This window comes from Equus asinus, chromosome 3 (assembly GCF_041296235.1).
Source record: "Equus asinus isolate D_3611 breed Donkey chromosome 3, EquAss-T2T_v2, whole genome shotgun sequence".
NCBI classification, from domain to species: domain Eukaryota; kingdom Metazoa; phylum Chordata; class Mammalia; order Perissodactyla; family Equidae; genus Equus; species Equus asinus.
In genome coordinates this window covers 26,034,627-26,060,185 of record NC_091792.1, presented here as the reverse complement: position 1 = coordinate 26,060,185, position 25,559 = coordinate 26,034,627, and the positions used below count along the sequence as shown (strand labels likewise).

At 34.5% G+C, this 25,559-nt stretch overlaps 1 long non-coding RNA gene across 2 annotated transcripts in view; it reads left to right on the top strand.

The window, feature by feature from the left end:
* The window catches only part of LOC123284221 (uncharacterized), a 266,845-nt gene that overhangs the window by 191,146 nt on the left and 50,140 nt on the right, over positions 1 to 25,559 (top strand). Inside the window, exon 4 of one of the 2 annotated variants that reach the window (XR_011502437.1) lies at positions 2,971 to 4,633. The exons of the other annotated variant lie outside the window; for it this stretch is intronic. This is a non-coding gene — a long non-coding RNA (uncharacterized lncRNA). Of the gene's footprint in view, positions 1 to 2,970; positions 4,634 to 25,559 lie in introns of those variants that run through there. 2 annotated transcript variants of the gene reach the window in all.

Genomic DNA, 25,559 nt, shown 5'->3' with positions numbered 1-25,559 from the left:
TCTTCAGAACAAAGAGGAGGATTGGCAGCAGTTAGCTCAGGGATAATCTTCCTCAAAAAAACAAACAAAAAGAATAGTGTGTGTAAAACACTTAGCTCCAACCCTGGCAATGACTAAACTATCATTTTTTGTTGTTTGTGCCATCAAGTGGATTCCAACTCCTAGTGACCCTGTGAACAGCAGAGCTGAACCCTGTCTGGTCTTTGTGTGCCATCCTCTCACCTTCCGGTGCTACATCAGACAATGCTCTGCTGCTTTTCATAGGGTTTTCATGGCCAGTTTTTTCGAAAGTGGGTGGCCAGGTCCTTCTTGCCAGTCTGTCTTAGTCTGGAAGTGCTACTAAAACCTGTCCACCATGAGTGACCCTGGTGGTATTTGAAATACCAGTGGCGTAGCTTTCGGCATCACAGCAACATGCAGCTGCCACAATATGACCACCAACACATGGGTGATTTCCTGACTGGGGAACAGGAAACAAACCTGGGTCATGGCACTGTAAAACACCAAATGTTAACCACTAGACCACCAGAGCTGGCTAAAGTATCATCAAATGGTTATCAGCATTATAATTAGTGCTAAGGCATGAAAGTAATGTCTTCCCACAAAGTTTGTTAACATCAGAAAGCTTCTGAAGATATTACTGATAAGACCAGGATATGGAATTGTATATATATGTGTGTGTGTGTGTGTGTGTGCGTGTGTGTAATTTTTTTAGCTACATTCTACATCACATTACATTTTCTACATTATCATTTTCTTTTTTAAAATTTTGAGCAATAATTGAATGGTACCTATATAACAAGTAAGATTAAACAAAATAATTTAATTGTGTGTTATGAAAATAAATGGTGATAAGTGTTAAGACTTTTAGGACTTCCAAAAAGAGGCGGGCCATAATGAAAAGTAGACCAGCGAGGAAGCTCCTCTCCCTCCCAAGTTAGTCTTCTTCTAAATATACGTGAATGTAATTGTGCTCGCCATGTGTAAATGTGTCTTGTCTTTCACTGAGATGTGCTTCACTATGCTTTCTTTCCTTAATCATTTATTCTTCTCAATGGGTACTTGAGCTGAGAAATTGTCAAGAAAAAAAAAAAAGATTTGTTTAATCATGAATAGAATTCATTTTTCTCTGATGTTCGTGCTAGTTGAATAAGGAAAGAAATTTCTAATTGGTTGCATGGGAATGGTTGTCAGAAATTCATATAATAGTTGTGCTGCCTTGATAAAAAACAGCATTTTATTATCTATAGTTCCCCATATATCAGTGTTCTTTTTGACAATCCAGGACACTTGGAACAGACTCTTGTAGATTTGGAGAGAAAAAAACTCCTTCATGTCTTCCTTGATTTTTTAGTGAACCAAATTACAGCTAGTTGAACCCAACAATAGAATCCTTTTGACTAACCTTTTTGGGGAAAACGTGTCTCTTATGTGACATCTTCTTCTCAGAATGTAGGAGAAAATGGTGTTCTGAAGACCCCACACACATTTAAATATAGAAAAGATAACATCCTGCCAACACAACACAGCAATGTTATTTTCCCAGTGTGAATAATAGATTTTCTTATTTCCAAACCAAATAAGCTTTAAAAGTGAGCAAGTGTGTTATTTCTCTGGAATATATTTCTATACACGTGTATGTGCTTGTGTGCTTTCGCATGCTTCAATTCTTTGTATGGGAAAACAAAAGACTTCGCTAGAGTCCTTAAAACTAGATTCTAAAAATCATAGTTTCAAAACTGGAACCATAGGGATCAGCCCTGTGGCATAATGGTTAAATTTGCCGGGCTCCACTTTGGTGACCCAGGTTTGTGGGTGCATATCCCAGGTATGGACCTACACCACTCATCAGCCCTGCTGTGGTAGTGACCCACATATAAAGTGAAGGAAGATTGGCACAGCTGTTAGCTCATGGCTAATCTTCCTCAAGCAAAAAAAAAAAGATGAAGATTGGCAATGGATGTTAGCTCAGGGCTAATCATCCAGCACAAAAGACCCCACAAAAATAGAAAAATAGACTACTTCTACTTTCCCTTATGTTTCATTGCTTACCTTTGATACTTGATTTCTAGATTCTTATTTTCCGTTAATGAATAGAAAGGAGAAAATTATTTTCATTTTGAATTAGAGCACTGACATTTTTACACAATTTAGTTCATTCCTCTAAATTTGAATTTACTTACATAGAAAACGAAGGGGAAATTTTTTCTAACGTTATATTTTCAGGGGTTAAGAACAAAATCAATTTAATAAATATTGCCTAATATGTTTTCAATATCTTACATAATATCAATATGATAATTTATTTAAATAACATAAACACCACAGCACATATATTTGCATTACTGTATTTCTTCCTGAAGACATTACTAAAATAACTAAGATATAATAGAAAAGGGCATTTTTTCTTTATCTTTGCTTTTAGGTATTTCCTACACCTAATGAATTTAATGGTGTGTGCAAGTTCCTGAAATCTGTGTTTTCAGTTTTTTCACGTACACAGTGAGGTAGAATTTACTTTGTAACTTGTTGCGGGAACTAGATAACACGAAACCTTAAAAGGCATGAGACAATGGGTGGTGGGTGTTAAACATTCAACAACTGTTTATACAACACTGTTGGCTGTTAAGGGTGCTGTTATGTGGCTACACTTTCTCTCTTCAACAAAAATGGGCTCTGGCTTGGGCATACTGAATTCAGTTATTACTAGCGTTGTGATTAGGAGTATGTCACAATCTTTCTGGGTCTCTGTTTCTGCGTAATAAAGATGGTAAACACATCTTCCTCAGAAGAATACTGAAAGAACTGCTTCGTGTGATGACTTGAAATACGTCCTCACACGCAGAGAAACATTCACGTATCAGAGGTCTTTTTTTATGTGTTTTGGGGAAGTAGTGGTACAACATTAGAAGACAAAATTACCATCCTTAAGCCTCTTATATTCTAATGGATAATGTAACGTTTTAACAGGTGACTACAATAACGTGTGCCTGCCATTAACAAAAGCATGAACAAAAAGCTGAGGCAGCTCAGAAGCTGGGATGAGATCTGCTTTGGTGAATGAGGGACAGTTTCATAAAGGAGGTGCCATTGGATCCGGAAACTGATGAATAAAAAAGAGTTTAGCAGATGAAGAGGAGTGGGCTATACAAACAAATGGGATTATGAACATGTCGCATATGATTATGTAATCATGAGAACCTCAGTATTGAACGTAATTGAATATAGAGCCTTGAGAGGAATGTTGGGGCCAGAAGTTTTATACACACACACACATTCACACACATGTAATACAAAAGAATTAATGCTTGCTGCCTTAATGCATACTGTCACGTATTTAGAAATATTTTCTGCTTTTGGCATGAGGAGAGTTTTCTTAGTAAAAGTCCACCGATTGTCCTGCTGCGCCTGTCTTTGCATAGCTCTGATTCTGTGTAGGTGTAGCTGTACACTCAAATTGCAGCTAATTGATTGCGAAGCACAACTTGCTTCGGTTAAAGAAATAGTTTAATTCCATAAATATCCATAAAAGCTTGAAATGAGGTAAGAATCTCAGTGCTCACATTCAGAATCTCCTTATTTTCCATTAAAAACACATTTGCAATTTTAAGTCCCTTTACTTCCCAGACATATGGTAAACTTAACGTCAGTCATTCTTGATGTAATCCCCTCTCTGCAGGGTACTGTGAAGAGGTGAAGGCCTTACGTAATCCCAAGATGCAGGTGTGTGTTTGCACCCCGTGTGAGTGTAGTGGTGCATGAGGGTAAGTTGGGGGTGGGATGGGGGGAGCCTCACAGCTCACAGGTGTTTGGTCCATGTTGACTAAAGGTGGAACGATTTGTTCAGTGATTTTCAGCTCCGAAAGTTTTTATCTAGCACATTTGGGATGTGAAAGTCTCTTTTGAATTTGCCAGTGTTTCATTTGGCTTTAACCTATTAGTCCTCACTGCCTCCAAGCAGTGTTTTTAGAAAACCAGACCAATTACTATGATACACAGACTTTAAAAAAAAAAAAGAGAGAGATTATTTTTAAAGCAATTTTATGTTTACCAAAAAATTGAGCAAGTTCAAGTAACACAGAGTTCCCATATACCTCCTCAAACTTCCCCTCCTCCATTCCCTCTATTATTAACATGTTGCATTAGTGTGGCGTATTTGTTATAATTGATGAGCCAATACTGATAAAATATTATTAAGTAAAGTTCAAGTTTACATTGGAGTTCGCTCTTTGTGTTATATATTCTATAGCTTTTGAAAATGTATAATGACATGTGTCTACCATTACAGTATCAAACAATAGTTTCATGCTCTAAATGCCGTGTGACTCATCTAATCATCCCTCTCCTCACCCAGAACCCCTAATTTTTCTACTGTCTCCCTAGTTTTGCCTTTTCCAGAATGTCATATGATTGGAAGACACAGTACGTAGCCATTCAGATTAGCTTCTTCCACTCAGTAATATGCATTTAAGGTTCCTTCATCGTTTAATAGCTCATTTATTTAAATCACTGAGTAATATTCCTCTGTATGGATGTACCACAGTTTGTTTATCCATTTATGTATTGAAGGACATCTTGGCTGATTTCAAGTTTTGACAATTATGAATAAAGCTGCAAAAAATATCAGCATACTAGGTTTTGTGTGAACGTGTTTTCAATTTACTTGGGTAAATACCGAGGAGTACGATTGGCCTGCCATTTATCAAATCATCTTTTCCAAATGGTTGTAATATTTTGACGGTGCGTCAGATAAGAATTCTTAAAGCTGGCCTGGGAAAATCAAGGGAGAAGATTGTACCCTGTGGCATACTCAGTACATGTCATTATGTAGCTCACTGTCCCATCCTTTTCTGGAATACCAAATTTTTGTGAATTATACACACATAAAAATAACACCAATAATATGCAACATTTTATTAAAATTTACCATATTAACTTTAGGCATGCTTAATTATTGTATAATATTGCAAAAGTTGGATTTTTCTAGTAAACCAGGAATCTGAGAGTATTTATTTGATTTTTCAGACTTTTTAATGTTGTAGTGATTTTCTTCATCTTCTGATTCCTACAAGTCACTTTGAGAAATATTCTACCTTTTTCATCTTCAGTTCTCACATTGGTCTTTTTTCTTTCTTTTTCAATCCAGATGCCCTTTGGTTTAGAATAACAAAGCCTTGTCTTGCCCAAGAAGCTCCTCTATTTTCCCTTTTACCCACTATGTTGTATGAACCTTATAAACCAACAAAACTCCCTCAAGTCATTGTCAGATATGTTCTTCAATATCTTCTCTGATTAGAGACTTGTTTGTTTAAGGTTCTGATAAGCACCAGTGGTCTCCCAAAGAGGAGGAGCACATTTCTTTCTCAATTAATACTAAAGTCCTTTCCACATGCTACAAACAGTACTTCCTGATCTTAAAGATTTTGTGTATGTTATCCATACTAAGTCCCCAACACAGTGGGCCTCTAGTTAGTGACTGGGAAAGTACATAAACCTTACAACATTTTCAGCAACATAGAGATATGAGATGCTCTTCTACAGTCCACCATGGAGTGATGCTGTGGGGGAGAATAGAACACTTTTGAATGTACCATTCTCTGAAAGGCAACTTGTATATATTTCCTTAAACCAAAGAAACACTGAACACCAATGAAGGGTGGAGAAGTTCTATTTTGAAAGGTTGAGATTTATGTTGGGAATTGTCCTCAGAGTCTAGTTAATTGTTCCCTTGCACCACACAAAGCAGAGTAGCTTCTATGCAAAGATATTAGAACCGTAGTGTATGAATACACACTCAAGATTGGTCCTTTCACACTGTTGGGGCCCTGCTTCTATGCCTATAGAATAATTATTAAGGTCTAGGCTCAGGTTTTATGAAATTTTATCTTGCAGTAGTCTTTTTGAGCAAAATGGTCTATTGTTCCCTACTTATCACTTATTTTGTTTTACATTATCTCAATTCATCTTATTTTTGACCAATAAATGTTCATGCTTTCTGTGTAATTCATGAGATTTTTTTAACAATCCTCATTTATTTTATTTTTTAAAGATGCTTCACAATCTTTGTATATTTAGGAGTGATAATTTGTGTACATTTATTGTCATAATATTTTTGGTTTAATTTCAGTCATCTTGGATTGTTCTTGGTGTACATTTGTCTCTTTCCTTTTGATTCCTTTGTTTCATTTAGACCATGACTAAGAATCAAGAAATTCATTTTGTCACTTCTTTGCACAATACAGGAAGAGTCTACAGCTTTTAAGATAACCTGTGTGTTTATACTCATCCTTCCTTAAGTAATTCTTTTCCTTGAGTGATTAAGTATTCCAGAACACAATGACAGACTCATTCTGTCAAGCTCAATGAAATTGGATAATTGGTTCCCTGTTATTGGTTCTGTGTAGTCAGTGCAACTTAGAATTAGGGACACAAAAGAGGGATAATTTAATGTATTTCTTTTTCATCCTTGGGCGTTTTCTTTTTCTGAGCTTGTTATGAGGGTATAATTTGAGTCACAGGGTCTGTGTGGTTAGTTTTACAATGGATTTCCCTTCTCTATTCTATCTGGTGTGGTTATAAATATTTTAATAAAAATTTGGGAAGAATATGAGGAACATCAATTCTGGTAACCCCATGGTACAATGACCTGATCCACGTCTTCATTTTTTTCTCCTTTACACACAATACATGTTAAAGAATTGGTTTTTAGAAATAAATAAATAATTAATTATAGAAGTTATTTTACCTTCTTAAAAATTTTGTTTTATAGTTTCATAAGAACAAAGACCTATCTTACCTTTTAATATCGCTCTTATATTTAAGATTTAATGAGATATTTCTTCTCATAGATCAAAATCTTTCATGACATAAATCTGAGAGCAAGGCTTCTAAGTCTGTATGCGTTCATAGGAAACATATTCATTTTGAATGAGCAAAGACAGCATAGAAATGTAGGGGTTATGTATGAAGCAGGGAAAATGAACAAAAAATAAGCATTATGAGAGACAATTTTTAGACAATTCTTCTAAAATGTCAATTCTTTGTCAGTTTTAATCTCTGATAAAATGATTTATGATTAATTGAATGATCCTAAAGCATACTGCTTGATAACCAATATTTAGTAGATTGCTGTGGAAGTGCAAGCACACTTTTTCCAAACATCTAAAGTTACATTATTTATAAGTAATCTGAAAATCCAAGCATGCTTTAAAAATCTCAACTTGAGAAATATGAACAATGACTTCTTTTCTTGCATTTTTATGATTATTACAATTACCTGAGTCTGATAAAATTCTATCCTCTGTCTTTAAGATACAACTTGGCTAAAAAGAAAACCTGCGAAGCGGAATTTTAGAATCACAGGTGGTACAGTGTAGTGGGTAAGGACACAGCCTCCAGAGCAATAGTACCTGGGTTTGCAGTTGACTTCTGTCACTTAATACCTGTCAGACTTTAAATTTCCTCAATTTCCTCATCTACAGAATGGTTAACAGTACCTATCACATAGCGCCAATCGTATGAAGATTAAATGTGTCAACATATGTAAAGTCCTTAAAACCACATCTGGCAGGAAGTAAGAACTAGACAATTGTTTCTTCTTATCAATGTATTCACACTTTTAAAATGGCCAACATGAAAATGGGTCAATTGTATCCTACATTTATTCTATGTAATGTAGAATTGGTTTTATACCATGTTGGCATAACCAGTGCAAATTCAGTGTGCAACCTATAGAAGCAAATGGAAAAAATACTCCACACACACTCCATCCCAAAGTCTTGTTACCTGAGTTGCCATCCCTAAGAGATAAACTTGAATTTTATTTTATCTATTTTATCTTATTATTTAACCTTTTGGCTGAAGGAACAAAAATGCTTTATAATTCTGTGATGAGATGAACATTGAGGGAAGAAAGGGCAGATGAACAAATATAAAGGAAATCTGAACGTTTGAAATATCTGCTTTCCAATGAGTCCCACAGCACAATGTCTTAGCTCATGTCAGAAAGAAGGTGCCATTTGAACTGGCATTTTGAAAAAGCACAGTTGTAAGAACATCATCGTAAAACAATTTTATGTTTGCCTTTGAGTAACTTTCAAAATCTGCTCAGTGGGTATCAGATTTCCCCACCTGATGGATGAAATTTTAGGTCCTCCTCTTGAATTTTCCTGTCACCTTTAAGCCAAAACAAAACAATAACAGCAATAACAAAAAAAACACTAGAGCCACTTTGAAAAAAAGTTACAATATTAAAATATTAAGAATTCCAAATTTGATTTAAAATAGACTCTCTCTCCTCACCCAAAACAGCCATGTTGTAGGGAAGAAGCTTGCTTCCAGGAAAGAGTATACAGTTGGCTTTTCTCTCTTTCTTACCTAGTGTTGCTATTCCTGTTAAACAAAGATTCTGACCATTCCTGGGTTGACATGTAAGAAGAAGGAGGGCAAACTGAGGCAATAAAGCTCTTACCTGGCTGATTCTGTCAAGAACTGATGGCAAGGCTTCAGCATCAGTACTCACTGGACTTGAAGAGTGTTTCAGTTTGTCTCTCCTGGACACTTTCCTGTTTCATTAGCTATTCCACATGGCTCTTGATGTTTAACCTACAATTTCCTTAATGGAGATGAATGCATCTCTATTTTGACTGGTTGCTCATTACCTCACCAGCCCCTAGGAATCCAGACACAATTCTGCTTCTATCTGCTCTGATTTGTTCACACTTAAGAAGACTCTCTGGGAGACGTCCTACCACAATAACACAGTAAGATTTTTGTGTGTGTTATGACCTACATCCGATCCATGGGAAACCTTATGCATCCTTGCTCTGACCAAAAACGCAGGTATTTCTAAACTATGCCTCTATTTTGTTCATCTCTCACCATTTAGATTATTATTCATAACTTAGATACCAATTCACTTTGTCCTCTAAACCTCATTATATATGAATTGATCTCTTCAAGTGATCTCTTTAAGAACTGTTTCTTTCATGTGAGGATGTATCTTGCCAGTCAGGAAGGGCTGTTTCTACAACACAACACAACTGTTTCTAAAGAAATCCTTTTCAAAAATCCCCTGTATGCACCCTCCTTTTTTGTATTATAGAAACAATCCAGGATTTTCAAAATATGAAAGTCACACTCTGTCATTTCTGCAATATCCTATTGGCCACATAAGTCAACCCTATTCATTGTGGGAGGGGACTCCCAAGAGCCCAAATACCAAGAATTGGTAGTCATTGGGAGCCACCTCAGAAGTTGGTATCCCAGTGTTCCCTCTAGCCAGGAAAGCTTCATGTACCTTTCACATGAAAAATATACTCACTCCCTTCCCACACCCTGAAAAGTGCCATTCATTAAAATTCTAGAATCTTATCACCAAATTAAGTTTTATGTGTAGCTCCTCAAGCAGAGTGCCTCTCAATCTGAAGACCTGTAAATTAAGGAGATAACTTCTCTGTCTCCTCAGTACACATATACACAATATAAAATAATGAGACAGTTCTAAAATACCACTATAGACATTCCTTTTGGAAGGGAGGTATGTAGTAGGAGGCACGCAGGAATCATTATTTCTTAGTATTTCTGAAATTCTTCCAGACAAATCTTGAAATTTCCTTAAGACTCACTCATACTCTTCTCATGAATTGATTTTTCATGATTCTTTTCTCTGACCTTTGGATTTCAGAATTCTTGATTTTACCCTGAGTCATCCTGCCTGTTCTGGTAGCAAACCCCGTGTGTGCATTTGAGTCATTTTCTCAGCCTACTTTATCTCCATAAAAGTTTGGATTTCTAAAGATCTCCTTTAAATTTTTCCTCTGTCTCTTTCAGTCAAAGCTGGCACAGTTCCTGCAAATACTTTTAAAGATTTGTTCATTTATTTCTTTTGAATTGTCTTTTTTTAACTGATTTGTGGTAGTTTTTTAAGGATATATTCTGAGTACAAGTCTTCTATTAGTTTTACATGTAACAAATGAAGACATTTGTATAGTGGAAGAAGATTTCCACTATGTGGCTTGTCTTTTCAATCTTTTGATATATGTTATTAATTATTGTGTTTCAATATATCAGTCTTCATCGTTAGCATTTTTTAAGATGCGTTTAGGAATCTTTAATCAAAGGTCAAGTTGATATTCTCCTATAGAATCTTCTAGAGACTTTATTGTGTTACTTATCACTTTTGGATCTAAAATCCCCCCAAGATGGATTAAAGGTCATTAATCTCTCTTTTCACATATACACTATACTCGATAGACATATGCCATGCTCTTTTAAGATTTCTCTCACCAAATATTCTCAGTAGTGATAGTAGTGGAAGGGTAGCCCTGAAGATTCTTCACTTCAGCAAGCTTCCGGCAGGGGAGTGAGATCCCAGTACAGTAGTCTTTTTTATCTGCAGTTTCACTTTCATGGTTTCACTTAGCCAAGGTCAACTACAATCTGGAATCAGATGAACCTCCTTCTGATATGTCATCAGAAGGTCAGTAGAGGCCTAATGCTGCTTCACAATGCCTATATTATTCACTTCATTTCATCACATATGCATTTTATCATCTCACATCATCACAACAAGCAGGGTGAGTAGAGTACAATAAGATATTTTGAGAGAGAGATATCACATTCACATAAGTTTTATTACAGTATATTTTTATAATTGTTCTATTTTATTATTAATTATTGTTGTTAATCTCTTACTGTGCCTAATTTATAAATTAAACTTTATCATAGGTGTGTACGTACAGGAAAAAACATAGTACATATAGGGTTGGGTACTATCCAAGGTCTCAGGCATCCATTGGGAGTCTTGGAATGAACCCCCACAGGTAAGAGGAAATTACTCTTCTCCTATTCTTTATGAATTACACTTCTGAGGCCTCCTCAGCTGCCTGTGTGGGAGTAGCCTTTCCAAATGTGTGCCCCAAAAGAGGACAATGATGATGTCACTGACTTTCAGTTCTGACTTCCTTTCTCTCTCCCCAGTCATCCTTCCATGAAGCTTGACAATTAGAACTGGAGAGCTAGAGCTGTGGGGAAGTGGTGGTTGTAGCAAGAATAAGTTCTATTATCTCTTTACTAATTTCCAAGGGTCTTCTTTAGAACTTGGTACCCATCATTTCATGGTGTTAGCTGTAGGTCCTAATTTCCACAGCAGAACTTCTGCTCAACCTGTGGCTATGTGAGCAAAAATGCAGTTACATGACTAAAGGAAATTCTGTCTTCTCCTTATAAGCTTATTTATCTGTTGAATATTAAATCTGAATACCATTGATGACACATACTGAATCCTGAAATATTCTTTTTTTAGTTTTTATGTTGAGGAATAAAATAGCAAAAATCGTTTTTACAGGAAGGCCATGCATTGAACTGGAGTTAAACTCTCTGGCTTTTAGCTGTTTAGGAACATCTTCATATAAGACTTATCAAACTCTTCACTTTTTAAAAGAAAGTGATCCAAAACCGTAAAATAATCTGACTTTATTTCCAATAGAATTATCGACTAAATTGCAGAAACTGTAGTATAGACCTAATCTTCCAAATGGGTGGACAGATTAAAAAAAGAAAAGGAAAGAATAATTTCTATTAGTATAACTCTTATTAATGTTTCAGCCCTACGTACTGAATTGAGAATTTATTCGTTATTATGCAGTGTCTTCTATTCAAAATCATTCAGGGAATCTTTCAGTTATTAATTGCACATGGGATTTGTTTTTGTGCTATGATAGCTCTTCTGGAAATGAAGTTATAACACAGGCTATCTGGAAATTTACAAGGTGCTAATGAGCTTTCTTCAAACACCACAAATTATTTAAGTAACTTAATGCTGTTGTTATTTTTACAGTGTCAGAGGAGTTTTCACACTAATGTGAGGCAGTCATATAATTTATTTCTCTGTTTTCAAACTTTCAAGTAGAAATTGAAAACATAAGCGTAATGTCAAAGAGAATGGCACTAATTTATTTCTTTCAAATATTTATATGAAAAAAGTATTTTTAGCCCAAGGATATATAACGCATAATGATATGATTGATTTTGATCTTCAACAATCTGAAAACTTTTATTCCAGCTTTGAGATGGGGCATGTATCGTAGGATGTTCACTTGTTTAAATAGAATATTTAATTTGTATTGACTTAGTTTTATTCTCTATAGTAAAATTTTATATATATATATATAATTTTGATATATATTTTGTCATTTTTATATATTTTATATTTTATGTATAAACTTCTCTGTAATAACTGTTCTCATTCCATCACACTTGAAGATCAATTTGATTCTTGTACAGAGATATAAACATTGGATAATCGTAAGTTTTCTATTTTCTTAGGAATCCTGGGAGCTGACAGCTAAGTCTAATTTGCAGCCACATGCTTGGCTAAGGGCCGTAGCAGAAAGACAGGTGATTCCAAAGGATAAGGGGAGGTTGAGTTCTGGGCTCACTTGGGTGCAGAACTAGCTTTGGTCTCTTGAGATATAGGAGATTTCCTTGTACTGTTCTAAGCCTAAGAACTGGGAACACGGGAAGTAGAGAGGAGGACAAGATCTCTAATACCTCACTGAGTGAAGAAAGCATCCAGTAAAAAATTTAAAACCTAGACACACTTAAATTCCCAGCAAGGAAAGAATTGAGATGGATTTAACACTGATCTTTTCGAAGACTGACTCTCTAAAGTGATCTTCTACTTGCACGGCAGTATGTTTAATACTTTTGAACATAAGCCCTGGGGTCTGAAGCCTCAGGATTCAACCCCAGGTCAGTGCTTACTAGCTGCAGGATCTTGAGCAATTTACTCACAGTCTCTAAAACACAATGTCCTGATCTCTGAGATGAGGATACTAGTAATGCATATTTCATTAGGTCATTTCTAGGTTTAAATGAGTTGATAAAAATTAAGTACTTACTTCTCTGAGTGCCTGACAGAGATTTCAATTTCACTGAATTTTAAAAATTAGTTTATTCCTTTTGGTAAATGATATGATATACAACCCGGAGCAGATGAGTAATAATATCATTAGTATAAAATAATAGTGACCTTTATTGAATTTACAGTACATGCTAAGGAAATCTCAGGACTTTATATAAATTCAATACTTTCAAACACCCTGGATAGAGATAAATAAAGGAGCGCTTAGAGAGGCTAAATAACAGGAGTAAATCTTAAAACTGGGAAAAAAAGTGAATTTAAAGAGAGATCAGATCCTTAAAAATTGTAGATGTCGATTAATATGGTTATTATTATCAAGAAGAAGTGCTAGTTTCTACCTTAAATTATCATTTTATAATCTTGGAAACTACAGCTTCTATTTTTGTAAGTAGATCAAATCCAGAGAATGTTTAGAGACGCTGAGCACACTAATTGGCTTCTGATTTTAAAACCACATGCGCAAGCATATGTGTCATGTACATTTCTGTTAGGGTTTCGGACACGTATCACAGGCTAGCACTTTGCCTTGACATTGCTGCTCTGCAAACAGATGGTAAATTCCTTGCTGATTTTCAACTGAGTGTATTTTTTTCCAGGAGCATTTAAAGTACTAAGCATCCAGAAATTTTGGACACATGCACATGTAATATTATGAAGGCAGGAAAATAAATTTGTGATAGTTTAGACTAAAGTCTAACTAGATAGTTTCTGGATTGATGACTTTTTTATCTAAGGTTTTCACATTCAGTTTCTCATTGCTTCTTTCATTTAGGCTGGGTTTTAGTAAAGGCATCTCTAATCTATAGCGTAGCTTTTATCAGACCAAACTAACTCTGGTTACATAGCTACAAATTGGCTGATTGATAGAAAACTCACTTAAATACTGTATCTCAGACTTCACAAGGAGTGTTTGTGTTTCCTTCAACAGTACATTTTAAAATCAAAACATGTGCACTGTTGGCTTTGGAGGTTGGAAGTTAACACTTTATTTGATTTCCTCTCTCTCTCTCTCTCTCTCTTTTTTATTGGTGAGGAAGATTGTCCCTGAGGTAACATCTGTGTCAATCTTCCCCTATTTCATATGTGGGTCACCACCACAGCATGGCTTGATGAGTGGTGTAAGTCCACGCCTGGAATCCGAACCCAGGAACCCAGGCCATGAAAGCAGAGCACACCAAATTTAACCACTACACCACGGGGCTGGCTTCCACTTTATTTCATTTTAACTAAAAATTGTATCTTTGTATATAAAGTACATGAATTTCAAGGCAGTAACTATATAAATAGGAATAACATGGAAAATTAAGAATGTGGCCTGAATATTATGTTAATCAAATCTTTGTGTCTCCTACCAGCTCTATTATTTTTTTCAATCATCTTTACTGAAGAGAACTGATCATAAAGTGTTTAAACCATAAGAGAGCTTCAAGGTAATTTAGTTGAGTATCTTTCTTTCATGGGTTCAAAAAATAAAGACCAGGAAAGGTAGTAGCAGTTTCCAATTGGCAGAAAATGGAAGAAGTACTTAAACCTTGATCTGATTAAGATTAAGTGCTGTTTCTACCACACACCAGACAGATTGTCCTTATGGATTGACAACTATGTAAAAAAAATTATAGTATTTTCAAATATTAATGCCACCTCATAATCTATTGTCTTCACAAGGACAATAAAACATAGTAACTTTCTATTCTAGTCTTCTGTTTACTAATGATAATTGGGTGAAAAAGAAGTAACAGCAGATAATTCAGAAGGAGATATTAATCAAACGCACAGAACTGAATGTGGATGTATGTTCACACACACCCCCATACACACAGTCACTGAAGACACACTTTTATATTTGCAAGCACTGTACAAATAAACACACAACTGCACTTGAAAAACCATGAGAGGGCTACGAAAGAAGTTTTGGTGTAAGAATTACTAGGATGTAAACAATACTAATATTTATTTAAGATCTATTAATGTCAAGCCTTCTCAGTTGAAGAGTGTTTCACCATGGCAAGAGATTTTGGCTGTTATCAAGATGGAAGGAAAAAAAATACTCAGTATTGACAGAGCTGTAATGCAGGCATGCTTCAGTGCCCTCAGTTCTAATATAGATCCTTCTCGAACTCCACCTGATGTATTCCTGCTCCATTTCTACCCTCAAGTAACCCCAGTATACACCATTACCATTAACCTATCAGTTATGTTGTCCAAAATTTGGAGAATATTTAAATTTATTTTGAAATATTTCAGATATATAAAATGTACAAAAAATATACAAATACTCTCTCTCTTCTATTAACAAACAGAGTTAAATCCTTCCTATCAACCTTAACTAATTGCATTCCTCTTCCACACAGAGGTGCTCAAAGTTCTGAATTTGTGTTTATTATCCCCTTGCATTTCTTTATATTTTACTACATATTTCTGTACCTTGAAGCATTGTGAACCAACCAAAAGTATTCACATCAACATAAATGGGTCTTAAAAACATAACTATTATGTAAAAACTAAAAGAAGCTTGTTGGGAAAAAAATCATGTAATATATAAATGGTAATCATATGAAGTTTTGCTTAGTTTTACATCTATGTATAAACAAACATTTTCTATTTCCCTGTCTTTCCTAGTTTCTCCCACATGTGGCTTGCTAAACAATACAGCATATTTTCTTTAGTAAAACCTCTACTCCCTGCTTACACGCACTAAGAGACTCATGTGAACTTGATTATATGACCCACCAACAATGAGCCACCTATTCAGTCACTGTCCTTATTATTTTGGATCCCTCAGAAAGGACTAATATTCTTCCCTCCCTCTCTCCTGATGTTTGATATTGTGTCATAGCATCTGAGAGCTTTATTTACCAAGATGTGCATTACTTCTGAGGGTTTGGATTTGTGTGTGCGCATGTGTATTGATGTCATTTGTACCAGCTGTTCATTCTCTATTCCTGCTGCTGACATTTTATCATGATCTGGCAGGAATACATAAAGGTCTTTTCAATCTTTGTCATCTGGTCTTTCTGTTGTGCAATGTAATATACAGAATATTACCTGCTCACTAATAGCATTTGCCCTTAGGATCTATTTTGCCTAAGATCACATTCTTCAAGGTATATTAAATAAATTCATTTCTCTGTTAAATGGACTTGTAAAACTTTAGCACAAAGATTTTCATAAGGTATGAGAGACCATTTGAAAACAACCTTATTAATCTGGTTGCTGCCTTTTCTCTTCCTCTGTTTCTGTCACAAAAAGCAATCATTGTGCATTCCCGTCTAGCATAGAGAGTAAAGTGAACAATTAAATTATTTGAGTATTCTATGCAAGAATAAGAAACAATAATAATTCAAAGAAGAAGAAATAACACCACTGAATAGTTGATTCTAAAAACCCTAAAGAGATTTCCCATTAGAATTAAATGATATAGAAACCAAACTTACCCCTAACCCTCAGCAAAAGTCTCCTCTTGTGAGAGTAGAAGTAATTACATCAGACACATGTATCGAGGAAGTGTAATGAAGAGCCAGGAAACTTAACTGAAGTGCTCTTGGCCGTTAGGGTCAGGCCTTCGGCGGATTAGAGGCACGTGCTATCAGGCCTTGCTCTTACTATTGCTATTTAATGCCAGTTTAATGGAGATGAGTGCATTGTTGTTTTCCTCCGTTTAAATTGGTCAAAGTTGTATTTCAAAATCTATAAATACAGATTCAACCTTGGGGAAATTTGCTCACAATATTAAAGAATCAAATTCACCAGTAAGAAAAGTTCGAATTGTACTAGTAGTGGTAGATACATTCTTAATGTTTCTCATTACTATTCACATTTAAATTAGAAACGGACAGACCAAATAGAGTTTATTAATTTATTTTGAAAAATGTATTTTCATAAATGTTTTATTAAGAGAATAATTGCCTTATATCAACAATCAGTTATTTCACTGGAATAAATTATATTTGCTTTCACCATGTATGCATCAAAATATTTCAAAGTCTCGTCATTCATCCTGCAGATACACACACGCACACACACACACACATATACCAGATAGCACCTGTTTGGGTCTATATAATAAAGTGAATCCTTTTTCCTTCGTTTGAATTTTTTTTTCTCTTCTTTGACTTGAAGTAATAGCTTTCCTCATGATAATTCATACAGTCATTCCAGTTGCAGAAGTTCCATAAATGCCTATTTGAACAAACAGGTGGAGGTCAGAACACCACACCAGCACAGCCAGGTGCACAATTCATTTTTTCTCTGCAGCTCTCCACTGGGAGATGGGCTTCACCTTCATAGGTAGTACGCACCAGACATATTGAAGGAATGTAAAGTGAGATACATAAATAACCGAGTAGAGATGAAATGATAGGATAAATGTCATATATGTAAAGAAACATGCTATTTATTTTTCTTTAAAAATGATTATCCTTCAAATGTTATAAAATGACTATATGAAATAAAAAGTTGTGATTTGACTTTATTTCTAACATGTAATTGTAAAATTGTAAAAGCAAATGGGGTATTTAATAGTTCCTATAATTTTCAAATAACAACTCTGGACATTTAGTAACACTCTTGCCCCCTTCCCTTATACTACTCACGCTGACTTTTCCTTGAACAATGGTGCTTTGGTATCAACTCTGAACGTTTCTGAGGTAACTTATGAAGAGAAATTTAAGTTATGTGTAATATTAATGGATTGAGCGACCATGTATAAAAAATAAGATGAAGGAATTGATGTTATTCCACAGATGTCTTTAGCATTGCCAAAGGCCTTTCTTTTGCTTTTATGCTTTTTAATTTTTATCAATAACTTAAAGAACATGTTTATCAAAATCTAGATATCAAATATTTTACTACTCTGAGGAAGAGACTCATAACCCAAAATGATCCTGACAGATTGGATCATGGGCCTAATATGACATGTTTATATTTAAAGGAAATACATATATAGCCTTGCTTAATGAAGCCTAATTGATGAGGTCATAAAACATCTAAGAAGGCAATAATTTAAATAAAATATATAATTAATTTAATTAAATAAAATATATAATGCAATCACAAAATTCACCAACTGACAAAACCTATTAGGCATAAAAAGATAAATTTGAGCTAAGAACAGAATTACTCAAAATAAAAAGTATTTTTAACATTTTATTTCCAAAGAAAGAATTAGTATACTGAATAATGTATTTGCAAACACTGAAAATGTCTAGGAAGACAAGAGTAAAGGAGAGAGTACAGATAAGTTTCGAAAGCAAAGAAATGGACAACAAATTTAATATACAGAAAAAGAATAAATGCAAAGTTTGTTCTTTGAAAAAAATAAAATAAGATAGAAAAGCCTAGATGGAGCAAGAAACAAAGAGGAACAGACACACATAAAAAATCAGTAATAATAACGGAGATAGTTACACATCAAAATGACTATTATGCTAATATTTTGAAGATTTTGAAGAAATACCAACATTTCTGGAAAAGCGTTACTTGCATTTTAATCACAGGAAACCTGGATTCCTCTATAAATTCTAAATAATAGAAATACCCATTATGAAACTCACAAGGAAAACACAGGCCCAGGTGATTGTTAAAGTCAAGGGCTACAAGATGTTCCTGGAATGTGTCAGTTGAATGGTATCCAAAGTTTTTAAGATAATGTATAAGAGGGGATACTCTCCATCTCCTTCAGTGGAGCTGGGTTCCCTTCATACCAACAAGTGACAGAAACTTTATCAGACAGGAATGTTACAGTCAATTTCTTCCTCAACAAAGCCCCCAATATCTTTAACAAACTATTAAGTTCGATTCTAGCTGTATAAATTATAAGTAATTCAACATGAAAAGTTGATTTTATCTTAGGAATCAGCAAGGGGCGGTGAATAAAATATATAAATACCATTCAATACATTAACAGAGTAAGGATAATAAAGAGCCTATATGACTGATTCAGAATAAGTATTGGCAAAGTGTGGTATGTCTTCATAATATAAAAAAAAATCTTAAAAAACTAGGAAACAAAATTTCTGTAATATGATAAAGATTACCTATGAAACTGATTGCATAACACTAATCTTGGAAAATTGGGAAATCTTGGAAAAATTCTTTTAAAGTAAGGAGTAATACAAGGAGCCCCACAATCACAGCTTATCCTTAACATTGTACTGGTATTCCTAGTTAGCATAATAAGACCACAAAATAAATTAGTGGCATAAAGATTTGAAAGCACAACAAAGGGACATCGTTTTTCCCAAGATAACATGAGGGGCTGCCGTAGAAAACTCAAAAGAATCCTCAAGTACATTATTAGAAAAAGGAAGAGAGATTGGTAAGGTATCCAGCTATAAGATTCGTAAAAGGGAAACCAATTCTATTTCAACAGATATAAATTTTCCATCTGTTTCCCAACAGCCAGTGTATCACATGTAGAATATAAAAATTTACTCGGCTCTTGAAGATAATTTATTCCATCATTATAATTCTTGCTTTTCTGTGCCATTGGCTTACTGAATTATATTGTTTCAGATTTACTAATTGTATCTCTCAATGACAGGGTTTTTTGTTTGTATTTAATAATTAAACTTTAAAATTTCATGTGTATTTTAAAAGAGAAATTGGGGTACATAAGTAAAATCTTTATTAGATTTAGAATATAGAACACCTTATGAAACAAGCTTTTTTTTTAAAAAAAGACATTTATTATTAATGTGTTGTCTTCTGTTTTTAACTCAAATATTATCACAATATCTTCTCGTTTGACAAGGGTTAACCTGTTATTTATAGTAGGTGCAGGTTAGTTTTGAGGGTATGTGAATTTCACAGAAATCCTAACCCAAGGGATGGTAGATTCAAGCACTTCTGAGAGTAATTATTTAGTGCGATAAATAAGCTCACTGTCTAATGGTTGCCACAGCCACTAGTCAATTTTTAGATACTTCCTATCCTCTGTGATAGGAGATCAAACTAAGCAACAAGACGTCTCAAAGAGTTAACAGCACATTACAGTGGAGATTCTGAGACACACAATATGTGAATGTGATCCCAGGGCAAGCTGATAGTATGACCTAGAGAGTCCACAGCTCAGCAGATTCTGGGAGGGGACTGCAGGCTTTCTTGAGGAAGGTGTTCAGTTCCTACCTTCAGGACCTTGGGAACCTGGACAGGAGTGCGACCCTTGGGTGTAGGATGATGGTACTTGGTATAAATCAAGATGATATTAAAGCAGAGTAACAAGCCAGCACTGTACAATAGGAAGATTGCCAAAATATGAAGCAAAAAATAAGATACAAGTCACAATCCTGAGACTTACTTTGTATTATGCATTTTAGTCACAAGAATGAATGAATGCAACTCAGATTCAGTTATACAAATAAATTCATCATGGATGACTGGGGCTAGAGGAAAAAGCAGAAGAGTTACTAACATTGTTTTACCCAGTCGGGGTTAGATGATCAAAACATGAATTAATATTCATTGTAAAAAAACATGAGGCTGAAGCTAAATTCTCTTGGTCATTATCTAAAATAGGGAGAATCTATACCTACTGATGCAACTGAGTTACTCAGGCTGTGGAAAGAAAGGGAATAAATAGGCCACACCAAGGATGCAGGTTCTTTTCATATTCTTTAATAAACATCCCCATTTGCAAGCCTACAGGGAGCAGTCAGCTCCCTTCACTAAAGATGTTTGTAAGTGGTAAATGAAAGAATATTTCCAGGAATTCAGAAAAAATACAGCAGAATTAGACACTTCCTCAACATACAGTCACTGGATGTTAAACATATTCCTTTTAAAGCTCTTAGGATATTGAATTGTCCTTAATATGATATCTATTTCCTCATTAGTCTATGCTATGAGCTTTTTGTAGAAAGAAGCTATGGGAAAACAAGTAAGTACTTAGATAACCATAAATCCGTAATTAGATTTTGAAACTTCCCAAAGATCTTTTATTTTTACCAATACAAGAGAGAGCATCTGTTTTAAATACCATATATCAGTTTGAGGTTTTTAATCATCTCTGTGAGAAAATAATTCAATGTAAGGTACTAATATCTAAAAAAAATCATTTCAACTTCATTTATATTTGAAGTGAGTAACAATGTTTACATTCATAAACTGTCACTATTTACTGAATTTTCCATGGTTTATGATATTCCACAACTATTACAATTTATTTTACAAGTTCTGACATTTATAAAAATATAAATATTTACAATTTAGAGAAGTCAATCTCTGTAATAAAACTAGTCAACAAGAATTAAATATTGTTCATTTCTACTTAATGGAAAGCAAACACAGAGAATAGAAATAGCAAAATGTATCTTTTATGATCAAGAAAAGAGTTTAATGAAACAACCTCATCAAGAAAGTTTCTTATCAAGAATCAATGTTCTTCATTCAATAATAAATTCATTTTTCAGCTCACAGAAGGAAGTTAAATAATTTACCTGAATAAAGAAAGTACATCTAAGTTCAAAAAGAGTACTTCATAATAGCTTTTCTTAATTATTGTCCCTGGGGCTAGCCCCATGACCCAGTTATGTTCCCACATTCTGCTTCAGTGGCCCGGGGTTTGCCTGTTCCACCGCTTGGCAAGCCATGTGTGGTAGGCATCCCATGTATAAAGTAGAGGAAGATGGGCATGGATGTTAGCTCAGAGCCAGTCTTCCTCAGCAAAAAGAGGAGGATTGGCAGCAGATGTTAGCTCAGGTCTAATCTTCTTCAAAAAAAATAAAATAAAATATTGTCCTTTCCAAAAGGGAGACATACCTCTGATACATTTTTCTTTCTCAAATAAGGACTTACAATAATTTTTATTGAGAGGATCAGGCCAATTCCTCTGCATAATCTTTTTTAATTACCCAAGTGAATCTATTGTTCCATATTCTTCACATCCTCAAGAACACATAAACATCTTATTTCATTAATCACATGTTTTTCTGTGATTCATCTATTAATCAGTTTCATTAAATAAACTTTACTTTCCTTGAGTATAGAAACCTACCTTTTTGTTTTTTCCAGTATTTGTTTCAATTTGAGAGGAGATAAATATGTAGTAAATTGTTTTAAATACATGAATAAAGAGATATATGACAGAAAGCTGGAAAATGGTAAATCATATCTTCCCACATAAACCATCTTATTGAAGTGTGTATCTCTTGAATTCTTGTATTTTTGCAAAAAAAACCCAGAAATAAAACCTATCTCAAATGAAAATATTCAATGACTTTCTCTACTTTTTTAAAGAAATTATTTTCATCATTTTTTGATCTCCTTAAAATATTTTTATTCTTAACACACATGTTGCTTAAATAAAATTGATTTTCTAAATACACGTTTTGTCATTAAAAATATTTGTCTTATAAATAATATAACCTAATTTAAACTGTAGTGAATGTGAATAGAGTAATTATATTATAAGTTAATCAGATTTAAATTGTTTTCATGTTCAATTGTGTTGTCATTCATTCAATAAACCATTTATGCAAAAATGTGTAATATATATTAAATACAACTCATATTCTATTAACATTCATATTTCTGTTAATCTCAAAATACAATAATACTGTTTCAAAGCTCATTGAATCTTGAAACAAAATCAATGAATAAGTCACCTTTTGAATCACTTGCTTCAGAGACGATAAACTCTTCATTAACTATGAGATTACAACATATGTAAAGCATTATAGAGTCATGTCAATTTTTATGAAACATTCAATAGGTTTTATAGAACTTCAGCCAGTCAATATTTGCTTTTATATCTCCCCATATAATGTGGTTTTATGGTAAATAAGTTAGTTCGCTCAGTAATACTTGAAGATAAGCTGCCATTTCAACAGCAAAATTCATTGAGCATCTACTGGCTTTAACAATCCAACTCTATATTTATTGATGTATCTTTGAACAAGCAGTGTTCATATTGAATTGAAAATGTATTTAGCAAACTCCTACTATGCACCAGAAATAATCTATCAAAGGCACTGAAGGTAAAAGTTGGGGAACAGAAAAGACAAAGTCTTTGTCATACTGGAGGCTAGATTTAGAGAAGGGAGAAAAACACATATATGCACACTCATACACACACAACCATAAACAAAATAAAGAAGCTAAATGATAAGCTCAATAATGAGGTATGGGAAGTCAGGTCGTAGGTGTTCTACATTAATGTGAGTAAAGAAAGCTCTCAGATATGAGGACATTTGAGCTAAGACATGAAAGATGAGAAGTTAGTCATGCAAAGAGGAAAGGAAAGAAAGCACATTGAAGAAGGCAGATTAAGTGCAGGAGTTCTAAAGCAGAATTGAGCATGGCGTATATGAGGAAGAGAAAGACCAAAGTGGCTGGAGCATAAGGAGGGATAAGAGATGAATTCACATAAGTTGGGAAATACAAGCTACAACCAAACTAATTCATGTGGAAACAGAAATTTAAAGATCAGCTTTCACAGATATAAGGAAATACAAAGAAAGTAAAATGCTTCTCAAATAGAAGCAAGGCCTCTTGTGCAGGACAATCTTAAATGACTTGAACAGGCTAACATGTGTAACCAATATACCCCTCAATGTGTAATGTTTCCAAACAATAGCCTTTTATTCCTCATTCGGGTATCAGATCATGGCAGATGCAAGTGGGGGAAGTGCTCAGTTCCATTGAGTAAATCAAAAGTAAGATATCAGAGACACTGCACCTTCAACCTTTGTCCTCCAAGATTGCCCTGGGCAACAGCATCCAGCTGGTGAGGGAAAAGGGCCCAGTGGAATGTGAGTGGAAGGTCTGTTATGGACCAGGGGTGGGAGAGGCATCTGTTACTTCCATTCACCTGCAAATGACTAGAGCTCAATCATGTGGCCACACCTAACAGAAAGGGAGGCCAGGAAATACAACCTAGGAAGAAGTGGAAATAATGATGTTTTAAGAGATCCTTTTACAGCGCTGTATTTCTAAATTTTGGGATCACACCACTCATATATATCAGAGGTAATTTGTCTTCCTCCTTATTTTGGGAGTAGGTAGGACCTGTAGTATGCCTTAATAAATTAGATGTAAGCTGTTGTTAGCTGATACTCATAGTTTATAGAGCTTTTTTAAAGCTCTTCTGAATATTTCTTCTCTGATAACTACATGAGTATTATACTTCTACTGATACAAAGAGAATTATAAGCTTGATATAGAAATATGGTTATTTTTGTTCAAAAATTATAACAACATGCATCTTGAAATCTGAGTTATCAAGAAGAAACACTCATACACTTCCCCAGAGTTTTGACAATAACTTGATTAAATTTGCATGTACAAAAGAAATGTGTACTTAAAATAAATCTTGACGTGATCTTCAGCAGCTACTTTGTACCACCTATGAGTCTAAATTGAAGCAGCCATCAGTTCTTGAGAAATTCTTGATTATATTTATTCATTGTCTGATTTTTAATGCATATGAATGAACTTTCCATCAGCATTTCAGAAAGTCAGTGCCCTAGGCTCTCATCTGAGAATACATTATTCCGTATTGCTCTTCAGTCCCAATAAATATACCGGATTAGAGAAATTATCTGTGTCAAATGGCCTGGATGATATCCAATCGAGCCACTCCTCTAAGTATTTTCTGTCTATTCCTGAAAGCCAGACCACACAGACATAAGCTTACTGAGCTTTATTTTAATATTAAGCCCTTGGTTGGTGTCTAAAGACGTAATACTGTCTAGCAATTTGAAATCTGTGACTTCATTATCTGTGGGAAAATTGTGTAAAAAACTATTATTCTGGGCTTTTTAGATTGAGTCCCAGGTGAAGTTTTAAGTTTGTTTTGTTTTGTGTTTGGTACAGCTTCAAGGTATAATTTACTTCCCTTAAGGAACCAATGTTCTTTCCCTTCAGATGATGACAGTTCTATAAGAGACAATGTTTCACCCTTTCTTCCTGACCGCTTTAAGGCTGGGCCAAAAATTAGAAATTCATTTATGGCCTATGAATGTGGTCTTCTTTCCTTATGACTCTCTTGCGTATATATATATCTTCTGATGCTACTTTGTTTTGATTTCTATTTCACCTTTCTTAGGTTTGTTATTATTACTTGCCTCAATGCGTTTGGGGAAAGATGAATGTCTGCACAAATAAAAATGATATATCTTCTAAAGTTTCACTGAAGCAATTGTTAAAGGTGGTTGTTCAACAGGATGGCTCAGGTTCTCATCACTCCACATGTCTGTGGGCAGCACCACTGCCTACTTGAACGGGCATTTCAATACTTTGTTTCCATTCAAATTTATCTGAGGATTTATTTGGCATATACAGATTTCCTCTCCATATCTTTCTATAGGTGTAAAACGGACCTAAGCAGTTTTCTGGAATGAATCAGAGGCTGTCCTAATTGTGTGTAATTGCACTGCTTCACATCTATGTTGTCTTGTCTTGTGTTAACGTATAAATGCACGCCTATGAGTACGTCCTTGGATTTAAACGGAAAACATCTTGGAGAACATTTAAAACATAAGAAGGAATAGGTAAATTAAGAAGGCTAGGAAGGGCATTTGATTGTAGAGTCAAAAAGGAAAACCTGAACTACTTTTAAGCAAGTTCTTTTAGCAGTAATAAAATGGCAATCTGTTCTGACTTTTTCTTTCTTGGGTCTGTCTCCTGTGAAACTCTA